At 45.1% G+C, this 20,662-nt stretch overlaps 1 protein-coding gene across 1 annotated transcript in view; it reads left to right on the forward strand.

The window, feature by feature from the left end:
* The window catches only part of LOC149439078 (NACHT, LRR and PYD domains-containing protein 6-like), a 109,559-nt gene that overhangs the window by 66,726 nt on the left and 22,171 nt on the right, over positions 1 to 20,662 (forward strand). The gene's annotated exons all lie outside the window — the stretch shown is intronic.

Consider the following 20,662-nt stretch of genomic DNA (forward strand, 5'->3'; position numbering starts at 1 on the left):
TCATATGATTTAAAGTTGTACAAACAGCATAATATCAGATGGTAACATGGTGACCCTATAGACTATAAAATGTAACCATTAAAGTGTTACTAAACCCACAACAGTACAATCAGTCTGTAGATGCAGTAAAGCGTGCTTGTGATACTCACTGTGGAACCTAAGGGGTTAATCCTATGCATTGTGCAAAGAGGCAGATTGATCCTTTCTACTGTGTTCCGCCTTTTTTTTCAAGTGACCACCTCTTATCATCTGATAAGACATGCTGAACCGTAGGAATTTTGCACATGATCAGTTTAGTGTGTCTTGCTAGAGAGGTTTTTTTTTCCTTGGGAGGGTGCATGTGATCAGCACATGGCCAATAAGCGCTGTCCACACAGAGATCAAGGGTTCTGCATCCACCTAGAGCAGAAAGAAAACTTCTACAAGCTTTAACCAGTGATCTGCTGGATACTGATAAAAAAGACTGCTCTATACTACTGATGAGAAAAGGTATTTAGCAGTTTATATTTACTAAAATAATTGCATTTCCATGTTGTGGTTTCTGTGGGAGAGTGGATATAGTGAATGCAGGGTCCAGGGAGAGCGGATATAGAGAAAGCAGGGTCCAGGGAGACCGGAAATAGTGAATGCCGGGTCTGGGGAGAGCAGATATAGTGAATGCGAAGTCCGTGGAGAGCGGATATAGTGAATGCGGTTTCCGTGGAGAGCGGATATAGTGAATGCGGTTTCCGTAGAGAGCGGATATAGTGAATGCGGAGTCCGAGGAGAGCGCATATAGTGAATGCCAGTTCTGGGAAGAGCGCATATAGTGAATGCCAGTTCTGGAAAGAGCGCATATAGTGAATGCCAGTTCTGGGAAGAGCGCATATAGTAAATGCGGGGTCCGGGGAGAGCGGATATAGTGAATGTGGGGTCTGTGGAGAGCGCATATAGTGAATGCGGGGTCCGGGGAGAGCGGATATAGTGAATGCGGGGTCCGGGGAGAGCGGATATAGTGAATGCGGGGTCCGGGGAGAGCGGATATAGTGAATGCGGGGTCCAGGGAGAGCGGATATAGTGAATACGGTTTCCGTAGAGAGCGGATATAGTGAATGCGGAGTCCGAGGAGAGAGCATATAGTGAATGCCAGTTCTGGGAAGAGCGCATATAGTGAATGCCAGTTCTGGAAAGAGCGCATATAGTGAATGCCAGTTCTGGGAAGAGCGCATATAGTAAATGCGGGGTCCGGGGAGAGCGGATATAGTGAATGTGGGGTCTGTGGAGAGCGCATATAGTGAATGCGGGGTCCGGGGAGAGCGGATATAGTGAATGCGGGGTCCGGGGAGAGCGGATATAGTGAATGCGGGGTCCAGGGAGAGCGGATATAGTGAATGCGGGGTCTGGGGAGAGCAGATATAGTGAATGCGGGGTCCAGGGAGAGCGGATATAGTGAATGCAGGGTCCGGGGTGTGGTGGTTTATGTAATAATTTATATATGCGGGGTTTGTGGAGAGCGTATATAGTGAATGCCGGTATCAGATATATTGAATGCAGGGTTCGGGGAGAGCGGATATAGTGAATGCGGGGTCCGGGGAGAGCGGATATAGTAAATGTGGGGTCCGGGGAGAGTGGATATAGTGAATGCGGGGTCCGGGGACAGAGGATATAGTGAATGCGGGGTCCGGGGAGAGTGGATATAGTGAATGCGGGGTCCGGGGAGAGCGGATATAGTGAATGCGGGGTCCGGGGAGAGCGGATATAGTGAATGCAGGGTCCGGGGAGAGAGGATATAGTGAATGCAGGGTCTGGGGTGTGGTGGTTTATGTAATAATTTATTCTGGATACTTAGGGCAGTGTCCTCTCCCTTAAACAAAATATTGCAGTGCCTCCAGCTGTTAAAATACGGCAAATATTTAAGAAACCAATAATTTGCACACCTTAATAATTTGATCACCACTTAATAATATACCTTGAGTTCTTTTACCAATATGATTTCGTACCATATACACAAAATTTGCCTTTTTGATAAATACATTTATTTATGTACAAATATTTATATATATATTAATACAAAGGCAAAATACTGGTGATTAATATATATTTGTACACACAATCAAAGCTATAGTAAGCTAATATCTACAATATCATACAAGATATGATTATCAAATAAGGAAAAACAAAATTTTGGGAGGTTAGTTGCAACCTATAGTGCTTCAGATATTATTTCTCATTTCCCGTGGCCATAGGGAAAAAGGAAAGTATATCTGATAATTAGCACCACAAAAACATTACAAATCAGTTAGTATGTAGTATATAGCCTCAATACCAATATTCAAACAGTTATGGTTATAATCATATAGATAACCTTAATACATTCCTAATCACACAATAAAATGTTATAGATCTTAGAAAGTTTGAAATATCAAAGAAATTACAGTATTTTAGCACAGTCTCACCACTCCCAGAATCTTGATTTTGAAATTCTCAGCAAAATGGCCGCAGGTAGCAAGTGATGATAGTGCAGTATATAGTAGCAACAGGGTAGATAAGAAGTAGTTTAGAAGTTCAGAAGTTTTAAGTTTTGAAGTTTTTAGAAGTAGTCTTTAGAAGATTGTTCTCAATTTGAAGTGTTTGGCATTTTATATCATACAAGTCCTTTATTCCGAGGGACCTCCCAACAGGTTTGTTGATTGGACGGTTGAGCTGTTTGCGTACTTAGAAATGTTCCTAACCTGTCCACTGGAGACAGTCAGGTATTACAAATGAATTGGTGGTCTTAATGATGACTCACTCTTTTATATAAGCAGTATGTCTTTATGGATCAAATATATGTCCTATTCAAGTATAGATGATTTCCCTTCTAACTCTTGGATAAGGACCAAAGAAAGATGTGAATACATTTGGTTTCTCATTTTTCTGATATATGAGCTGTATTGGAAAGGCTGATTTCCTTTGGAAATATAGCAATTACCCAATTCACAAACCATCTCATATTTTATCACTTCAAACTTCAGTTAAGTGGGATGCAATACCCAACCTTATTGAATAGATTTTCCCTTGATGGAAAAGTGTTGGTAATATACTTTCTGATAATGTTTCCGTTGGTATATATCAAGCTTTATATTTTAAATGACCCAACTTTCACCCTATGTTTAATGCACGGTTCAAGGATATGTGACAGAGAGAATTTCTAGTTACTTGCACTATTGAGTGAGAATTAGGGTAAACAGAATGGACTGGATTTTGACCTCAGGATATAATAGCCTATTGTGACAGTTTAGAGGTCTTGTTTGGTAATCACACACTTTCCAAGGTTTTTTGGAGAAATCAGACAATAAGGATTTTGTCTCACCATTGTCACTTTGGTACTTTGTGTTTGCTCACCTGCACACATTCAAATACTGGTATTTTAGTCTCATTGGATTTTAGACCAATTTTTTCCACTCATTGTTTTTTTGTAACTTCCTCGAGGGTCACTGGAAATCAACCTAGGCTGTTAACCCCTGACAGTCAGCTAGGATTCCCAATTTTGGATAATATAATTTTTCTTAATAAACAGTCCAAAAGTCATCACATATCCCCCCTTTTTGAGATATGAACACGTATAGAGAGGTGTATGTAATGGTAATTTTCCCGATGGTACTTTTGGAATTAAGTGGTATTTTGATGATGAAATGGCAGCGGCAATGCTGGGTTTATCTTTGAATTGAATTCTGGCGCTTCTTGGACGAATATTCCTGACAACAGTCCTGGTCTGGAGATGAGGCCGGCCTGGCGGACACACCCACATCAGGGTTCATAGGATCCTCCGAACAACGGGTCTTTGAGACGGTCTCGTAGGCGGGTTTCTTCCTCTGGACTGGTCCTTAGTGGTCTGGGACATCAGGTTGTCGTCTCCGGATCGATCGCTGGTGGTTTGGTCTTTCCCTCAGGACATCAGGTAGTCACCTGATCTTCCTTCTAGGGTCTGGTCATTGACACCTCCGATCACCGGTCTGGTCATCATCTGGGCCGTCATTATTAAATTATGGAAAACGAACAGTTTAAGTACCGGATATACAGAATATTATATAGACCTTGTCACCAATCTCATATTCCTTCTTGGAGGTTTTGAGATCATAGTATGTCTTAGCACTAGTTGCGGCTTTTTCCACATTTCGCTGGGCAAAGGCGAAAGCATATTGCACATGTTTACGTAGATCCCCTATGTATTGGTGTGTGGTGGTGGCATTGATCAAATTTTGATCTGTAGTGCGATACAATAAGTGTTGGGGCAGTACCATCCGTCTACCTGTCATCAGTTCAAAGGATGACATTTTTGTGACAGTATTCGGAGTAGCCCTTAAAGCCATCAGGACCAGTGGAAGTTTTCTATCCCAGTCCTTGCCTTAACAAATTTCTTAAGGATGTTAACGATGGTCTGATTGTATCGTTCTACTCCACCGCTAGAGGCTGGCCGATAGGCGATATGCAGTTTCCTTTTAACACCCAAAATTTTCCACAGTTTGGCCATCACTTCGCTAGTGAAGTGTGAACCTCTGTCAGATTCTATCCTCTGTGGGAGACCAAAACGTGAAAAGACATGATTAACAATGCGGCACATGTCTCGGAGCTATTATTTCGTGCTGGAATACATTCAACATACTTGGTAAATAAACATGTAACTGTTAACGTATATCGATTTCCTCCTGAAGATTTAGTTACGGGCCCAATAAAATCCATCTGAAGATCTGACCATACATAGCCCCCTTTTTTGGAGAGGTGCTCTATGGATTGGTTTAGTAGGTTGAAACTGGGGACATAATAGGCAACCTTGGCAGTACGCCTTTACATCACGTAACATATGAGGCCAATAAGCATGATCCCATAGGATCTCATATGTCATTTTCTCTCCGCGATGCCCAGAAGTAGGAGCATCATGGGCATGCTGTAACATTAGACCTCTAAATTTAAGTGGGACGAATCATTGTTGGATACCAACCTTAAAGGTTTGTATCAACAATCCCTGGTACAACGTGAATTGGGATTTGGATTTCATGAAAATACGTAAATCCTCTTTCCCAGCACATATTTCCTGATTAAGGGGATTCTGGTAGGGATCTTCTATATGTCTATAAAATAAGCCAATTATTGGGTCTTCTTTTTTGGGCAGTAATTAAATCCTCACTAGGAGAATCGTGACTCCACTGTAACACATTAGGATCACCAGCTGTTTTAGCCTGTTGCCTGGTGATAGATCATCTTTTAGGTACAGTGCAGATTGAAGATATGTCTAGTAATTCACCGGTGATGGCCCCTTCCTTGGCTAGAGAATCAGCCAAATTGTTCCCTTCTTTTTCTGCACCTAGGACCTTGGAGTGGCCTTTGGTCTTTTTGAAATAAAGGGTTAATTCATTGGACCTCACTAGCTCATCGATATGACAAAAGAGCTTACCATGTTTTACGGACTTATTATTGCTTTTGGTCATGTTCTTTCGTTTCCACCTAGGGAAATATTCCACAAAACTATTCCTGACATAATTGGAATCAGTTATGATGGCACATTCTTTTATGTTGAACTCTATAGCCATCTCAACTACGCTTAGGATTGCAGTGAGCTCAGCAACCTGACTGCTTTTTGGTCCAAGTTTGTATTCCACAGAAATCGCGGTGACGCCTTGGGTCCAAACGATTCCAATACCTGCCACTAGTTGGAGCTGTTCCCCATCCTTGTGATGGAAAGCACAACCATCTACATAAACACACGGCAGCTCTTTACATTATTCTTCATCATAAACCTTGTAGGGAGATAACAGTTGTTCTTCTAAAAAGTCAGTGTCCAGGGTTTCTGTAGAAGGACTAGTGGCAGAACAATCATGGAGCTCAGCTAGGCCCTGGGCTACTGGACTTTTCTTGTTCTGTTTATATCGAATTTCAAGAGGCCACCCTTGCAAAGACAAAGTCCAAGCAGTGATGCGGCTATTAGACACATTTTCCTCCTCTGATACGTTCACTCTTTAAATACTGTAAAGGCTGATGTACCGTTTCAATGATTCTCTCTCCTTGAATATAGCTGCGGAAATTCTGTAATGCCCACACAGTGGATAATAGAGCTTTTTCATAGTAGCAATAGTGGTGTGACCCTCCTGCGCTCCAAATGTGTGTTTAAAACAAACTAAATTAATATATGAACCCCAAACAGCTGCTAGCATTAAATCATATACCAGTGATCAAGTAAATATAAACCATATAAATGCTGCGCTACATTCAAACTTATTTAAGTGAATGTGGAATCCAATAACTCAAATCAAAATAGTGACAATAATAATGAAAATAAATAATATGTGCTTAATGATAACAAAATTACCAAATAAACCACCCAAACTGATGAAAAAGCACAAACTTAAATCTATACGTATGTGCATGAGAAATACACATACATATATTACATCACACGTGCACAATGTGGAGTGAAATAATGACTAAATAATAAACGCAAACTCGCCCTGATGAAGTCACGTGATATTGTGACGTAACGCGTCGGCGTAGCGCGGTGACGTATTTCCGGCGTGGCGGCCATCTTGGTACACCTGTGTATTCAGCTGTACACCCAACAAACATAGATATATCCTCATCTGAGAGCATGAGGGTCTAATGTGGACTGGCTGCTACGTAAGTGCAATTTTACCAAAGATTTTTATGTTCCTATGGTATAATAAACATACTACACTATGGGAGGATTCCTCTTTTGTGTTCTGAGAAATTGATATTTCACCTATACTTGGAGAAGAGCCTGAGTGGGAATACTAAATCCTGAAAAGTGGTTTTGGAGTGCTGTGGTGCCTGGAGGATCTGTGAGAGGGATCCATTACTGCTCTTTGACCCGCAAGGGTCGAAGTGATGAGGTGAGAGGCTAATCCAGAAGGTGGTTGGATTCACAAGCTCTATCTACACCCAGATATCTGCACGATTTGTTTCACTTGTGGTCACCTTACAGTATTATTGGAAACACCGTTTACAGTTTTGTTCACCTTCAACATTTCATTATTGGACTTTGAGTTTGCGTTTATTATTTAGTCATTATTTCACTCCACATTGTGCACGTGTGATGTAATATATGTATGTGTATTTCTCATGCACATACGTATAGATTTAAGTTTGTGCTTTTTCATCAGTTTGGGTGGTTTATTTGGTAATTTTGTTATCATTAAGCACATATTATTTATTTTCATTATTATTGTCACTATTTTGATTTGAGTTATTGGATTCCACATTCACTTAAATAAGTTTGAATGTAGCGCAGCATTTATATGGTTTATAATAGAGCTTTTTCGCAGTCACTGAATTTTATTTCTACCGGGGACAATGTTTTACTAGCATAGGCAATTACCTTACTAACATTATCTTGTTTTTGGTAAAGAACGGAACTCATGCTTACCTGCGTGAACCCTGTCTCTAAATAGAAGTTTTTACCTCTCTCTGGATACACGAGACATAGGGCCTGTGTGAGACGTTCCTTCAACTCCTTCATGGTGTCTTCCTGTTTCTTACCCCACAACCATTCGACATCTTTCTTTAGTAGGTGAAGCAATGGCTTGGTTATCTCAGCGTAATTATTGATGAATTTACACAAGTAATTTACCATACCTAGAAATGATCTTAATTCTTTACGGTTGGTAGGGACTATTCAGTTCAGAACCGCCTCAACCTTCTTCTTTTGTGGGTTCAAACCTTCAGCGGTAACTTCGTGGCCTAGGAAATTTACCCATGTGCGACACCATTGGGCTTTTTGTAGGGATAGTTTAATCCCTGCTGCTTTTAATTGGCCCAAAATGTGTCGAAGTTCTGTCATGTGCTTGGCCATATCAGTACTTTTGATTAGGATATCATCCACATATGCCAACATCCCCCGTTCGAGGGCATCTGGCATGGCCTTGTGCATAAACACAGCAAACTCATGTCCGGAATTTAAAAAATCCGAAAGGCATACGCACCCAACAGTACTGTTGGTTGCCAAAACTTAAAGCCGGTTTGTATTGGTCTTCCTCACTCACCTTAATGGTCCAATATCCCTGTGCACAATCCAAGGCTGTAAAAACTTGGGATTCTTGAAGTTGGGCTAGACATTGGTCTATGTATGGGACAGGCCATCCTGACATGTAAACACGCTTGTTTAGCTGATGGAGGTCAGCGCACAAACGCCATTGTCTGTTGGGTTTTAAAATACCCAGGATAGGAAGTTATAGGAGCTGTGGATGGGCTTAATTATACCCCTTTCACGTAACTTTCTGATAATCTCAGCTTGAGATTCATAGGAAGCTACCAGCAACCTATACTGTCTTACGAATACTGGTGGGGCATCTGGGTCTGTTTGGATCCTAGCGATGTGTAGGTCAGTAGTCCCACAATCGTAAGAATCCTTGGCAAAGATCTCTTGGAATTCAAGGAGAAGCTCTTGGAACAGTTGTCGGTCGAGATCATTGGAACACGCATCGGCTAAGGCTACCATCTCTTCGACTAACTCCTTAAATCCACGAAAGCTTTCCAGCTGTCCATCTCATAGGCCTCTTCAAGTTTTGTGGTGAGGTCATTGGGCGTATAATGTGTATTCTCTTGCCATCCAGGTCCCTTGGGGTACTCTTGTTCTTTGAATGGTTGATCAAAGACAATTGCTGTCTCCTCAATTCTACAGGTACCATCTTTAGAATCGAAGGGATAAATGGACTCTATGGTGAAGATATCCTCCCATAAATATTCATCGGGGATGAGTCCAATCCCCTGGTTAGTGACTCCAAAAGTGTGATACTCTGTCTCTACCGCTAGACCAATGAGGGTCTCCTTGGGTAAGACGATGTCCTGATTGGAGAGATTATGCACGTAAATGTACATCGGGGACTGATGTGTGTTGACTAGGGGTGTATGTGTAATGTTCAGTCCTTCCCCCTGCATTTTATGGGAGAGGCATACCAATGCATCTGACCCCTTCAGTTTATGTCCCTTTTTAACTTGGATGGGGAGTATGAAATTATTTATGCCCTTGGGAATTGTAATTCTTTGGGCTACCTGGACTTCAACAGCATAAGGCATCTGTTGCCGAGATTTTAAGGCTAAGTCCAGATTTTGGTATTTCTCGGGGTCCCCCTTTAGTCGACTCCATAAGCAGTCATTAATTAGGTCGACTTGAGTTGCAAAGCGATGTAACATATCGTTGCCAAAATAAATTTTAGTTTGGGGATTATCCAAGACTAGGAACACATGGGTGGCTGTCTTATTACCTATAGTGACATTTAAGAGACACCTAGCCATTGAATTATAGTCTTCAGAATCATCAATGGAGTCTGAAATCCAATGACGCTGAGGTGTGGAGAAACGGATCATTTCCATTTTGGTCAGGTGTTTTATCAGCCCATGGCTTACAAAGCTGTGTTCCTGTCTCAAATCTTTTTTGGCTTATTTTGACCTATTAAGACCATTTATCCGGATAGGGATAAATAAATCACTGTTAACCCTCTCAATACCTGTCAAGAATTGGATGTGATTCCCCCCTTTCCTTGGTTTAACCTCCTCATGAAAAGATATGGTAAGTATATCATCTTGGAGGGAAATATCTTTTATTTTATTTCGGGGAATTTTAAAATGTGATCTTCATCTCTTCTGGTAGGGTTATGGTCATCAGGTTGGATAACTGTGACATCAGGAAGTTGAAATGGATTTCCAAGGAACCAGGCCTCTCTTCCACCAGGTGGCAGTGTTGCCAGGAATGGGGATTTTTAAGTTTCTCATATTTGATAGGGGTATTTACTTGTGACCACAGTACTTGGTTCACACAGTCAACTATTGTGTTGAGCCTTTTAACGAAGTCCATCCCGATTATCATGTGGTGCTGGGAGATATTGGCAATAATAATGGGGTATCCTTATTACCCAGTTTACGTTTAAGCCAGGCGGTACCCATGACCTGTAAAGGATCTCCACCTACACCAATCAGTGAGCTGTCAAAGCTTTTAAGTTTTGGCTTATTGGGCATGACATTTGCCTCTTTGTTAAGATGTTCCTGTGACATAATGGTAGCCTGGGATCCAGTGTTTATTAGGCCTACAATAGAAAGATCACTGGCATCCTGCACCTGCACTGTGGCATATTATCTTCCATCAGATTCATTCAGCTCACACATGAACTTAGCGTGGTTGAAGATCTGTGGGCCCTTCAATGACGTGATTTGGCTTTCATCTCACCGCACGTTGCAGACACATCACCCTTATTCTTCCTGGTGGGGCTCTTGGACAGTTTCAAGACGGAAGCCCAACTAGAAGTTGGCGTTCCGTCTGGTTTGACTTCCGACGACGTGACTATATTAGGGGAAATAGATGGACACTGAAAAACAGGAGAGGAATTAATAACCAACAACTGGTCCCCCTCGGCCCGAGAACTAGATTCTCCATTATTGGGCGTGTCAAGGAAGGGACACACGTCTTCTGTCGTCTCATTCAGTGTTCTCCCCTTTTGGTTTAAGGCTTGGTTGCTTATAAATTCTTATACATTTTGTGACCCTTGCTTGGTCACAGGAACTGCCCCTAAAAAAGATGGATTGGAAGAAGGGTTATTGACAAGCCTGTCCATTTGTTCAGCCATTTTGTTGACCTGCACCTCTATTTGTTCAATGCGCTTAGAGGAGGCATTCTGGTGATTCTCCCTATTCCTGTACTTGCGGTTGCGTTTCGGACGGGGCTGGTTAGGAGACTCTGAGTCAGAACTGCTGCTCCGGTCCTGACGCCATGGTCTTGCTCCCTGAGGTTTCTGGTCCTCCCTGTAATTGAGGGGAGCCTGGGGTACTGTAGCCACCCTTTGAGCTGGAGGGTGTTCCTGGTCTTGAGGGAATCTGTCAAGGTCCTACCTTTTCCCAGAGGTTGTGCTGCTTCATGTTCTGGCCTCCATCTTGGGTTTCTGCTGAGCATAGTGGGAGTCTTTTATGCCTTCAGGCCTCTGAGGTCCATCCCCCAGAGGGGTGTGGCTGATTACATATAACCCTGTGGTCCGCACATGCCCTTTGCAGTTGTGTCTTGTGTCTTGGTGTTGCTACAGCTCTGTTCTTACTCTCGTGACTCTCCTGGTATCTGACTCGGCTTGTGACTAGACCATTCTGTGTTTTCCTTTGATCTGACCTTCCGTTGCTGAACCCGGTCCGTGACCTGTGATTCTTGTCCACTGTTCTATACTGTTTTGTCCCGTTGTTGTCAACCCTGCCTGCCCGACTACGCTATTGTCTTTCCTACCACCTACACGCCATTGGCGGAGGCCATTACCGTAGCTGGGGTGTCTCGGGGGCCGGGACCTGGTTCCTGGCTGCGTCAAGTCCATCCCCACCATCAGGGGCCCTGGTGAAGGGCAGCCTGGGACTTAGACTCCGCGCCGTGAGGGACTTCGGTCTGTGGGTGGTGGTTGTCGTCAGTCAGTGCGTTACCCTGCCACTAGGCCTGCCTGTCCGTTCCACAGCTCCTGCCCTGACATTACACAAGTGCCATGAATCCTGACGGGGCAGGTACACCTTCGCTTCCAATGTTAGTCCCCAGACTTGATCAACAGGATCTCCTGTTGGATCAGTTCGCTCAGGCGTTGCAGACTCTGCTTGCACGCACCGCGCACCTTACTCCTGGTGCTATTAGGCCGGTTGTTACTCTGGTGGTCGCTCCCGCTGCTGCTCCGCTTGTTGCGCCTACCGCCGCGGCTGCTGCGGTACCCGCGGCGCCCAGAGGTATGACTGGTTCAGCCCCTCTTCCACAGCGCTTTGGGGGTGAGCCGAGTCAGTGTCGTGGGTTCCTCAACCAGGTGGGTATTTATTTTGAATTAATACCCCACGCTTTTCCGACTGAGAGGTCAAAGGTGGGTTTGCTAATATCGCTGCTCTCAGACAAGGCCGTGGCCTGGGCAAACCCCTTATGGGAGAGGAATGACCCGGTGATTCATGAGTTTTTCGGTTTTGTCAACGCCTTCCGTAGGGTATTCGACGTACCGGCTCACTCCGCCTCGACTGCCAAGCTGCTCATGTCCATGCATCAGGGTTCACGGACCGTTGCCGAGTACGCCATAGAGTTTCGTACTCTGGCAGCAGAGGTGGGTTGGAACAATGAGACTCTGGTGGCTGTGTTTTCTCAGGATCTTTCTGATGCATTGAAGGGCGAGATTGCAGCCAAGGAACTGCCTGTGGAGCTGGAAGCACTCATTTCCTTCCTGATCCTGATTGACACCAGGCTCAGGGAGAGGCCTTCACTCAAGGAACGTCTGCGGAGGCCTTCCAATCGGCTGGCACCTGCGTTTTCTGTCCCACCCGTTCCTCCCTCTCCTCCCACGCCTCCTGGGGATGGTTTGTCTAGTGGTGAGCCCATGCAGCTGGGGTTTGCTTGCCTTTCCAAGGGAGAGCGGGCCGCTCGGCTTCGGGAGGGTCACTGCCTGTACTGTGGCCTTGGTGGGCACTTTCGGCAGTCCTGTCCGGTCCATCCGGGAAACGCTCGCACTTGAGATCCTGTCAGGATCCTGTTGGGTGGAGTCTCCTCATCCCCGGCGTTCTGCAAAGATAAACCACTGATCACCGTTGTCCTCTCTTGGGCGGAGGGCTCGGTGACGGCCCAGGCGTTGGTAGATTCTGGGGCCGGCGGGTTGTTTATGGACAGCTCGTTTGCTGCCCAGCACTCCATTCCCCTGCAGGCTCGAGTTACCCCATTGGTTCTCGAGGCGATAGATGGCAGGCCCCTGCAACCCCCGCAGGTTACCCATGAGACTCTGCCGGTTGAAGTAGCTATTGGGGCTGTTCACAGGGAGTTGGCCTGTTTTCAGGTAATTTTTTCCCCGCACTATTCTTTGGTTTTGGGGTATCCCTGGCTCCAGAGGCACAATCCAACCTTTAATTGGCGAACAGCCGAGATTCTCTTGTGGTCTCCACAGTGTGGGGCCGGGTGCATCCGTGGGCCGGTTAAAGTGTTGTGTGCCTCCTCGGACTCTGCGTTGCCCACCGACTATGGGGAGTACCTGGACGTGTTTGATAAAGGTACGCGCTGGTGCCTTACCTCCTCATCGTCCTTATGACTGCGCCATATCCTTGCAACCCGGAGCCACTCCTCCGCATGGCAGGGCGTATCCTCTCTCGGTTGCGGAGAAAAAGGCCATGGAGGAGTAGGTTGCAGATGCGCTTTCCTGGGGGCACATTCGTAAGTCTACTTCTCCAGCAGGAGCGGGCTTTTTCTTCGTAAAGAAGAAGGGTGGTGAATTGAGGCCTTGCATCGATTATAGGGGTCTCAATCGAATCACCATTAAGAATGCCTACCCAATTCCATTGATTACTGAGTTGTTCGACCGCCTTAAGGGAGCAACAGTCTTTACCAAACTCGACTCGTTTAACACCAGAACCGGTCACTATGAATACCTGGTGATGCCCTTCGGGTTGTGTAACGCGCCCACGGTCTTTCAGGAATTCATAAACGATGTCCTTCGTGACTTGTTGCAGCAGTGCGTGGTGGTTTACTTGGATGACATCCTGGTTTACTCTGCCTCCATGGAGTCCCATATCCAGGATGTCAAGCGGGTACTACAACGATTACGTGAGAACAAACTTTTTTGTAAGCTCGAGAAGTGCGAATTCCATCGATCCCAAGTTGCCTTTTTGGGCTACATCATTTCTGCGGAGGGATTCTCCATGGACCCTCAGAAGGTTGCGGCGGTACTGCAGTGGCCTCGCCCCAATGGTCTTCGGCCCATTCAGCGCTTTTTGGGTTTCGCCAACTACTATCGGAAGTTCATCAGGAACTTCTCCACGCTGGCAAAGCCTCTCTCAGACCTAACCAAGAAGGGCAGTAATCCTCAGGAGTGGCCATCTGAGGCCATCGTAGCTTTCGAGGCTCTGAAATCCGCCTTTGCTTCGGCTCCGATACTGTCTCATCCCAATCCTGGGTTGCCCTTCGTCCTCGAGATTGATGCATCCGAGACGGGAGTAGGCGCTCTCCTGTCTCAGCGTCGGTCGCCCGACGGACCCCTACTTCCCTGTGGGTTCTACTCCAGGAAGCTTTCCTCTGCAGAGTGCAACTACCAGATTGGAGATAGGGAGTTGTTGGCCATCATTCTGGCTCTCAAGGAATGGAGGCACCTGCTCGAGGGCTCCGCAGTTCCGGTACTCATTCTTACCAATCACAAGAACCTGACTTATCTTTCGGAGCCCAAGAGATTGACACCCAGTCAGGCCAGATGGGCCTTGTTCTTGTCACGTTTCAATTATGTGGTTTCCTATTTGCCTGGTTCCAAGAATGTCAGGGCTGATGCATTATCGCGGCAATACTCTGAGTTGTCCAGGGAGGACTCTGAGCCAACCTCGGTCATACCTCCGGATCAGATCCTGGCTGCCATTCGCACCAGTCTGACTTCTCCCCTTGGGGAGCAGATTTTGGCGGCTCAAACTGACGCTCCTCCCGAGAGACCGGAGGGTAGATGTTTCGTACCCGAGGGATTGCGCACCCGCCTGCTGCGTACCTACCATAACTCCAAAACTGCCGGGCATCCAGGGAGGAACCAGTTGTCCTGGGTCGTCTCTCGTTTATTCTGGCGGCCAACTCTCAGTGCCGATATCGCCTCTTACGTAGCGGCATGTTCGATCTGTGCCCAGAATAAATCTCCACGGCATCTCCCATTGGGTCTTCTGCAACCAATTCCCAATGGGGAGCGTCCTTGGTCACACCTGGGCATGGACTTTATTGTAGACCTCCCTGTGTCTCGGGGTCATACGGTCATTCTCATGGTCATTGATTGTTTTTCCAAAATGTGCCATTGTATTCCTCTCAAGAAATTACCAACAGCGCAAGAACTGGCCACGTTTTTTTCCAGGGAGATTTTTCGCCTGCATGGGTTGCCCAAGGTGATTGTCTCGGACCGCGGGAGTCAGTTCGTGTCCAGGTTCTGGAGCGCCTTCTGCTCTCAGTTGGGTATTAGGCTCTCCTTCTCTTCAGCCTACCACCCACAGTCCAATGGGGCTGCGGAGCGTTCCAACCAGGCCTTGGAACAATTCCTTCGTTGTTATGTCTCAGACCATCAGGACGATTGGGCCGATCTCCTGCCTTGGGCAGAATTTGCCAGGAACTCGGCTGTCAACTCCTCCTCCGGGATGTCTCCCTTCATGGCCAACTATGGGTTCCAACCTGCGGTATTACCTGAGAGGTTCTCACCACAGGACATTCCAGCTGTGGAGAACTATCTTGCTGCCCTGCATTCTTCATGGGGGCAGATCCAGAAGTCCTTGAGGGACTCAGCACAGCGCCAGAAGTTCCAGGCTGATCGCAGACAGCTGCCCGCTCCTTCATACCAGGTTGGCGATCGGGTGTGGTTGTCTACTCGCAACCTCAATCTTCAGGTGCCCGCACCCAAACTAGCCCCCCGTTTTGTTGGTCCTTTTCGCATTCTCCGCAAGGTGAATCCGGTGGCCTATGCCCTTGCTCTTCCTCCTGGGATGTGGATCTCCAATGTCTTCCATGTATCCCTGTTGAAGCCTCTGGTCTGCAATCGCTTCACTACCTCTCTGCCTCAACCCTGTCCCATCTGGGTTGACGGTCATGAGCAGTATGAGGTGAGCCGGATCCTGGACTCTCGATTGGTGCGCGGTCGGCTGCAGTTCCTGGTTCATTGGCGCGGTTATGGTCCCGAGGAGCGTTCCTGGGTTCCTTCCGCGCATATCCATGCTCCTGCCCTCCTCCTCGCTTTTCATGCCCGCTTTCCTCAGAAGCTTTTTGTTGAGCCGCGGAAGGGCCCTTGAGGAGGAGGTACTGTCAAGGTCCTACCTTTTCCCAGAGGTTGTGCTGCTTCATGTGCTGGCCTCCATCTTGGGTTTCTGCTGTGCATACTGGGAGTCTTTCATGCCTTCAGGCCTCTGAGGTCCATCCCCCAGAGGGGTGTGGCTGATTACATATAAGCCTGTGGTCCGCACATGCCCTTTGCACTTGTGTCTTGGTGTTGCTACAGCTCTGTTCTTACTCTCGTGACTCTCCTGGTATCTGACTCGGCTTGTGACTAGACCATTCTCTGTGTTTTTCTTGTCCACTGTTCTGTACTGTTTTGTCCCGTTGTTGTCGACCCGGCCTGCCCGACTATGCTATTGTCTTTCCTACCAGCTACACGCCATTGGCGGCGGCCATTACCGTAGCTGGGGTGTATCGGGGGCCGCGACCTGGTTCCTGACTGTGTCAAGTCCATCCCCACCATCAGGGGCCCTGGTGAAGGGCAGCCTGGGACTTAGACTCCGCGCCCTGAGGGACTTCGGTCTGTGGGTGGTGGTTGTCGTCAGTCAGTGCATTACCCTGCCACTAGGCCTGCCTGTCCGTTCCATAGCTCCTGCCCTGACAGAATCTTTGGAAGTCAGAGTTCCTATTAAAATTGGGGTTCCTATTAAATTTGTTGTTCCTATAAAAATTTCTCTGTTGGTTCCGGTGATTATAGTAGAACCTCCGAGGATACCATTGACCCCTTTGGTTCTCATCACTATACTGGGCATTTTCATACCTTTTTATTCTTTTCATTTCCACTACCGTAGTTCCTTGGCCCTTGCACATCTAGGAGAACCATTGGGCTTACCCCCATGGACTACCTCCACGTAAGATTTCTTTTCCACCTGCAAATTTAGATTTGGAGAGGAAACGGTAGTGGCTGCCACTATCTTGGGACTATTCTTGGGTTCTCTTTTTATCCCGTTCTCACTGGACTGTTGGATCGAGAACAAATAGTCACTTTCTTTCACCAACCAATCAAGAAAGCGTCCCTTCCTGTAATCCTGGGCAAGTCCCAATTTTATGTAAGCAGGTAGCGCTTCATAAAATATAGTCTTGAATTCTGGCTGGTCAGGATTGGGATCCTTCTCAGCCAGGAAATAAGCATTTCTGAGGACTGCCAGAAATTCTGCAGGGCTTTGGTTAGGACCACACTTTAAATTGTAGGCCTCAGCCTTGGCAGAGGTAACAGTTCTATAGGGCCCAAATTCCATGTGACACCTATGTTTTACCTCCCTCCAGGACTGATTGGAGAAGGCCTTCAAGGTATCAAAAAATTGCCGATATTTTTCTTCAAACACCCATGGCAATAATCCAATTTTGGTGCGGTCATCCTTAATGCCTAGAATTTCTAATGTTTGTTTCCATATGTTCAGTAATTGCTAGGGACCCTTTCTTGGTGAAAATAGGAACAGTGTCTTTCAAAAACTTAATGACCTTTGGGGTGTCATTTATTTGGGCAGTTAACCTCACAATCTGCTCCTCTAGTGCTTTTTGCTCAGACCTTACAAAAGCAAGTTCTGATTGATCATTCTTATCTCCTGGATGAACTTTAATTTCCACAGGGGATATTCTTCCTGATCTAAAGAATTCTACTTCTTGTTTTACGTCTTGATATTTTTTTTTAAACTGTTTTTAGTTCCTCAAAACTTTCCTCATATAAACACTGAGTATATTGAATTTCTTTGAGTAAGCTAGCTTGATGTTCCTTGGATTCGTCTAGACCAGCAATGGGCAAACTACGGCCCGCGGGCCGTATACGGCCCGGCGGACCTTTTAATCCGGCCCGCGGAGCTAGGCTCCCGCTAGGCTCCTCTCACAGTCCGCTCTGTTTCCTATGAGGATCTGTCCCCCCTCGATGTATCTGCGCATGTGCCGGAGATCGCCGATCGGCTGCTAATGCCTGAAACTGGCACATGCGCAGATACGTCGAGAGGGACAGATCCTCATAGGAGACAGATTTTCATGCTACACCGAACGGCGCGGGAACAAGAGGAACGCGCGGAGCAAAGGTAAGTGAATTGACACAGGGGGGACATGGGGGGATGAATTACTATAGGGGGGATGAATTACTATAGGGGGGATGAATTACTATGGGGGATGAATTAATATGTGGGGATGAATTACTATGTGGGGGATGAATTACTATGTGGGGGATGAATTAATATGTGGGGGATGAATTAATATGTGGGGGATGAATTAATATGTGGGGATGAATTACTATGTGGGGGATGAATTACTATGTGGGGGATGAATTACTATATGGGGGATGAATTACTATGTGGGGGATGAATTACTATATGGGGGATGAATTACTATATGGGGGATGAATTACTATATGGGGGATGAATTACTATGGGGGATGAATTACTATATGGGGGATGAATTACTATGGGGGATGAATTACTATGGGGGATGAATTACTATATGGGGGATGAATTACTATATGGGGGATGAATTACTATGGGGGATGAATTACTATATGGGGGATGAATTACTATATGGGGGGATGAATTACTATGGGGGATGAATTACTATGGGGGATGAATTGCTATATGGGGGATGAATTACTATGGGGGATGAATTACTATGGGGGATGAATTACTATATGGGGGATGAATTACTATATGGGGGATGAATTACTATGGGGGATGAATTACTATATGGGGGATGAATTACTATGGGGGATGAATTACTTTATGGGGGATGAATTACTATGTGGGATGAATTACTATGGGGGATGAATTACTATGGGGGATGAATTACTATATGGGGGATGAATTACTATATGGGGGGATGAATTACTATATGGGGGATGAATTACTATGGGGGATGAATTACTATGGGGGATGAATTACTATATGGGGGATGAATTACTATATGGGGGATGAATTACTATGTGGGGGATGAATTACTATATGGGGGATGAATTACTATATGGGGGATGAATTACTATATGGGGGATGAATTACTATATGGGGGATGAATTACTATGGGGGATGAATTACTATATGGGGGATGAATTACTATGGGGGATGAATTACTATATGGGGGATGAATTACTATATGGGGGATGAATTACTATGGGGGATGAATTACTATATGGGGGATGAATTACTATATGGGGGGATGAATTACTATGGGGGATGAATTACTATGGGGGATGAATTGCTATATGGGGGATGAATTACTATGGGGGATGAATTACTATGGGGGATGAATTACTATATGGGGGATGAATTACTATATGGGGGATGAATTACTATGGGGGATGAATTACTATATGGGGGATGAATTACTATGGGGGATGAATTACTTTATGGGGGATGAATTACTATGTGGGATGAATTACTATGGGGGATGAATTACTATGGGGGATGAATTACTATATGGGGGATGAATTACTGTATGGGGGATGAATTACTATATGGGGGGATGAATTACTATATGGGGGATGAATTACTATGGGGGATGAATTACTATGGGGGATGAATTACTATATGGGGGATGAATTGCTATATGGGGGATGAATTACTATGGGGGACGAATTACTATATGGGGGACGAATTACTATGGGGGACGAATTACTATGGGGGATGAATTACTATGGGGGATGAATTACTATATGGGGGATTAATTACTATATGGGGGATTAATTACTATGCTTACTATGGGGGAATATTACTATACTTACTATGGATGACACATACACATCATTCATCTACTCTTGGTCCGGCCCCCGGGTCCAATATATGAACCCATTGCGGCCCTCAAGTCAAAAAGTTTGCCCACCCCTGGTCTAGACGAACACATGTACGGTCAAGATTCTCCCTCAATGACTCAATTTCCTGATCTCTATCTTTCAGAAGGTGGCGGGCTTCTGACAAGTCCTTCCTTAAAGCTGGCGTTTGCTGGGCAGCTTCACTGCTCATAAACCACAACATGGGCTATGCTTCTAGACGTCTGTCACGGCTTTTATTATTTTCTGCTTCAGCAAATGCTAATAAAAACCTGACCCTTCTGGTTAAACAGGTCCTCATTCTGCTTTGAGCCTGCTTCTTCTCTTCTTCCACTAATTCCTCAGTGATATCCCCTAAATCTAATCTCTGGCGGAGATAATCCTTTACCGCACATTCTGCATACCTTTGCCAAGCATCGCAGGCTTTTCTAGCTTTCTTAGGAGTTTCCTCCTCGACATTCTGAACAGTTACCTTTTCCCCGCTATGCTTGAAAGAGGTGGATCCGTGGTTACTGGTTGCCATTTTTATACAAAATATATTTTTGACAATGCGTATGAATATACAATCACCAGTGCGTTTTGTATTATGGTACGATTTCTTTGGCTCTCAGCAGTGCCTCCAAATTTATCCTTTGGTGGTTTATGTAATAAGTTATTGTGGATACTTAGGGCGGTGTCCTCTCCCTTAAACAAAATATTGCAGTGCCTCCAAGCCGTTAAAATACGGCAAATATTTAAGAAACCAATAATTTGGACACCTTAATAATTTGATCACCACTTAATAATATACCGTGAGTTCTTTTACCAATATGATATACATAAAATTTGCCTTTTTGATAAATTTATTTATGTACAAATATTTATATATATATTAATACAAACGCAAAATACTGGTGATGAATATATATTTGTACACACAATCAAAGCTATAGTAAGCTAATATCTACAATATCATACAAGATATGATTATCAAATAAGGAAAAACAAAATTTTGGGAGGTTAGTTGCAACCTATAGTGCTTCAGATATTATTTCTCATTTCCTGTGGCCATAGGGAAATAAGAAAGTATATCTGATAATTAGCACCACAGAAACACTACAAATCAGTTAGTATGTAGTATATAGCCTCAATACCAATATTCAAACAGTTATAGTTATAATCATATAGATAAC

Source organism: Staurois parvus, unplaced genomic scaffold (genome assembly GCF_062004578.1).
Source record: "Staurois parvus isolate SC_StPar_1 unplaced genomic scaffold, SC_StPar_1.0 ptg001161l, whole genome shotgun sequence".
Lineage (NCBI taxonomy): Eukaryota > Metazoa > Chordata > Amphibia > Anura > Ranidae > Staurois > Staurois parvus.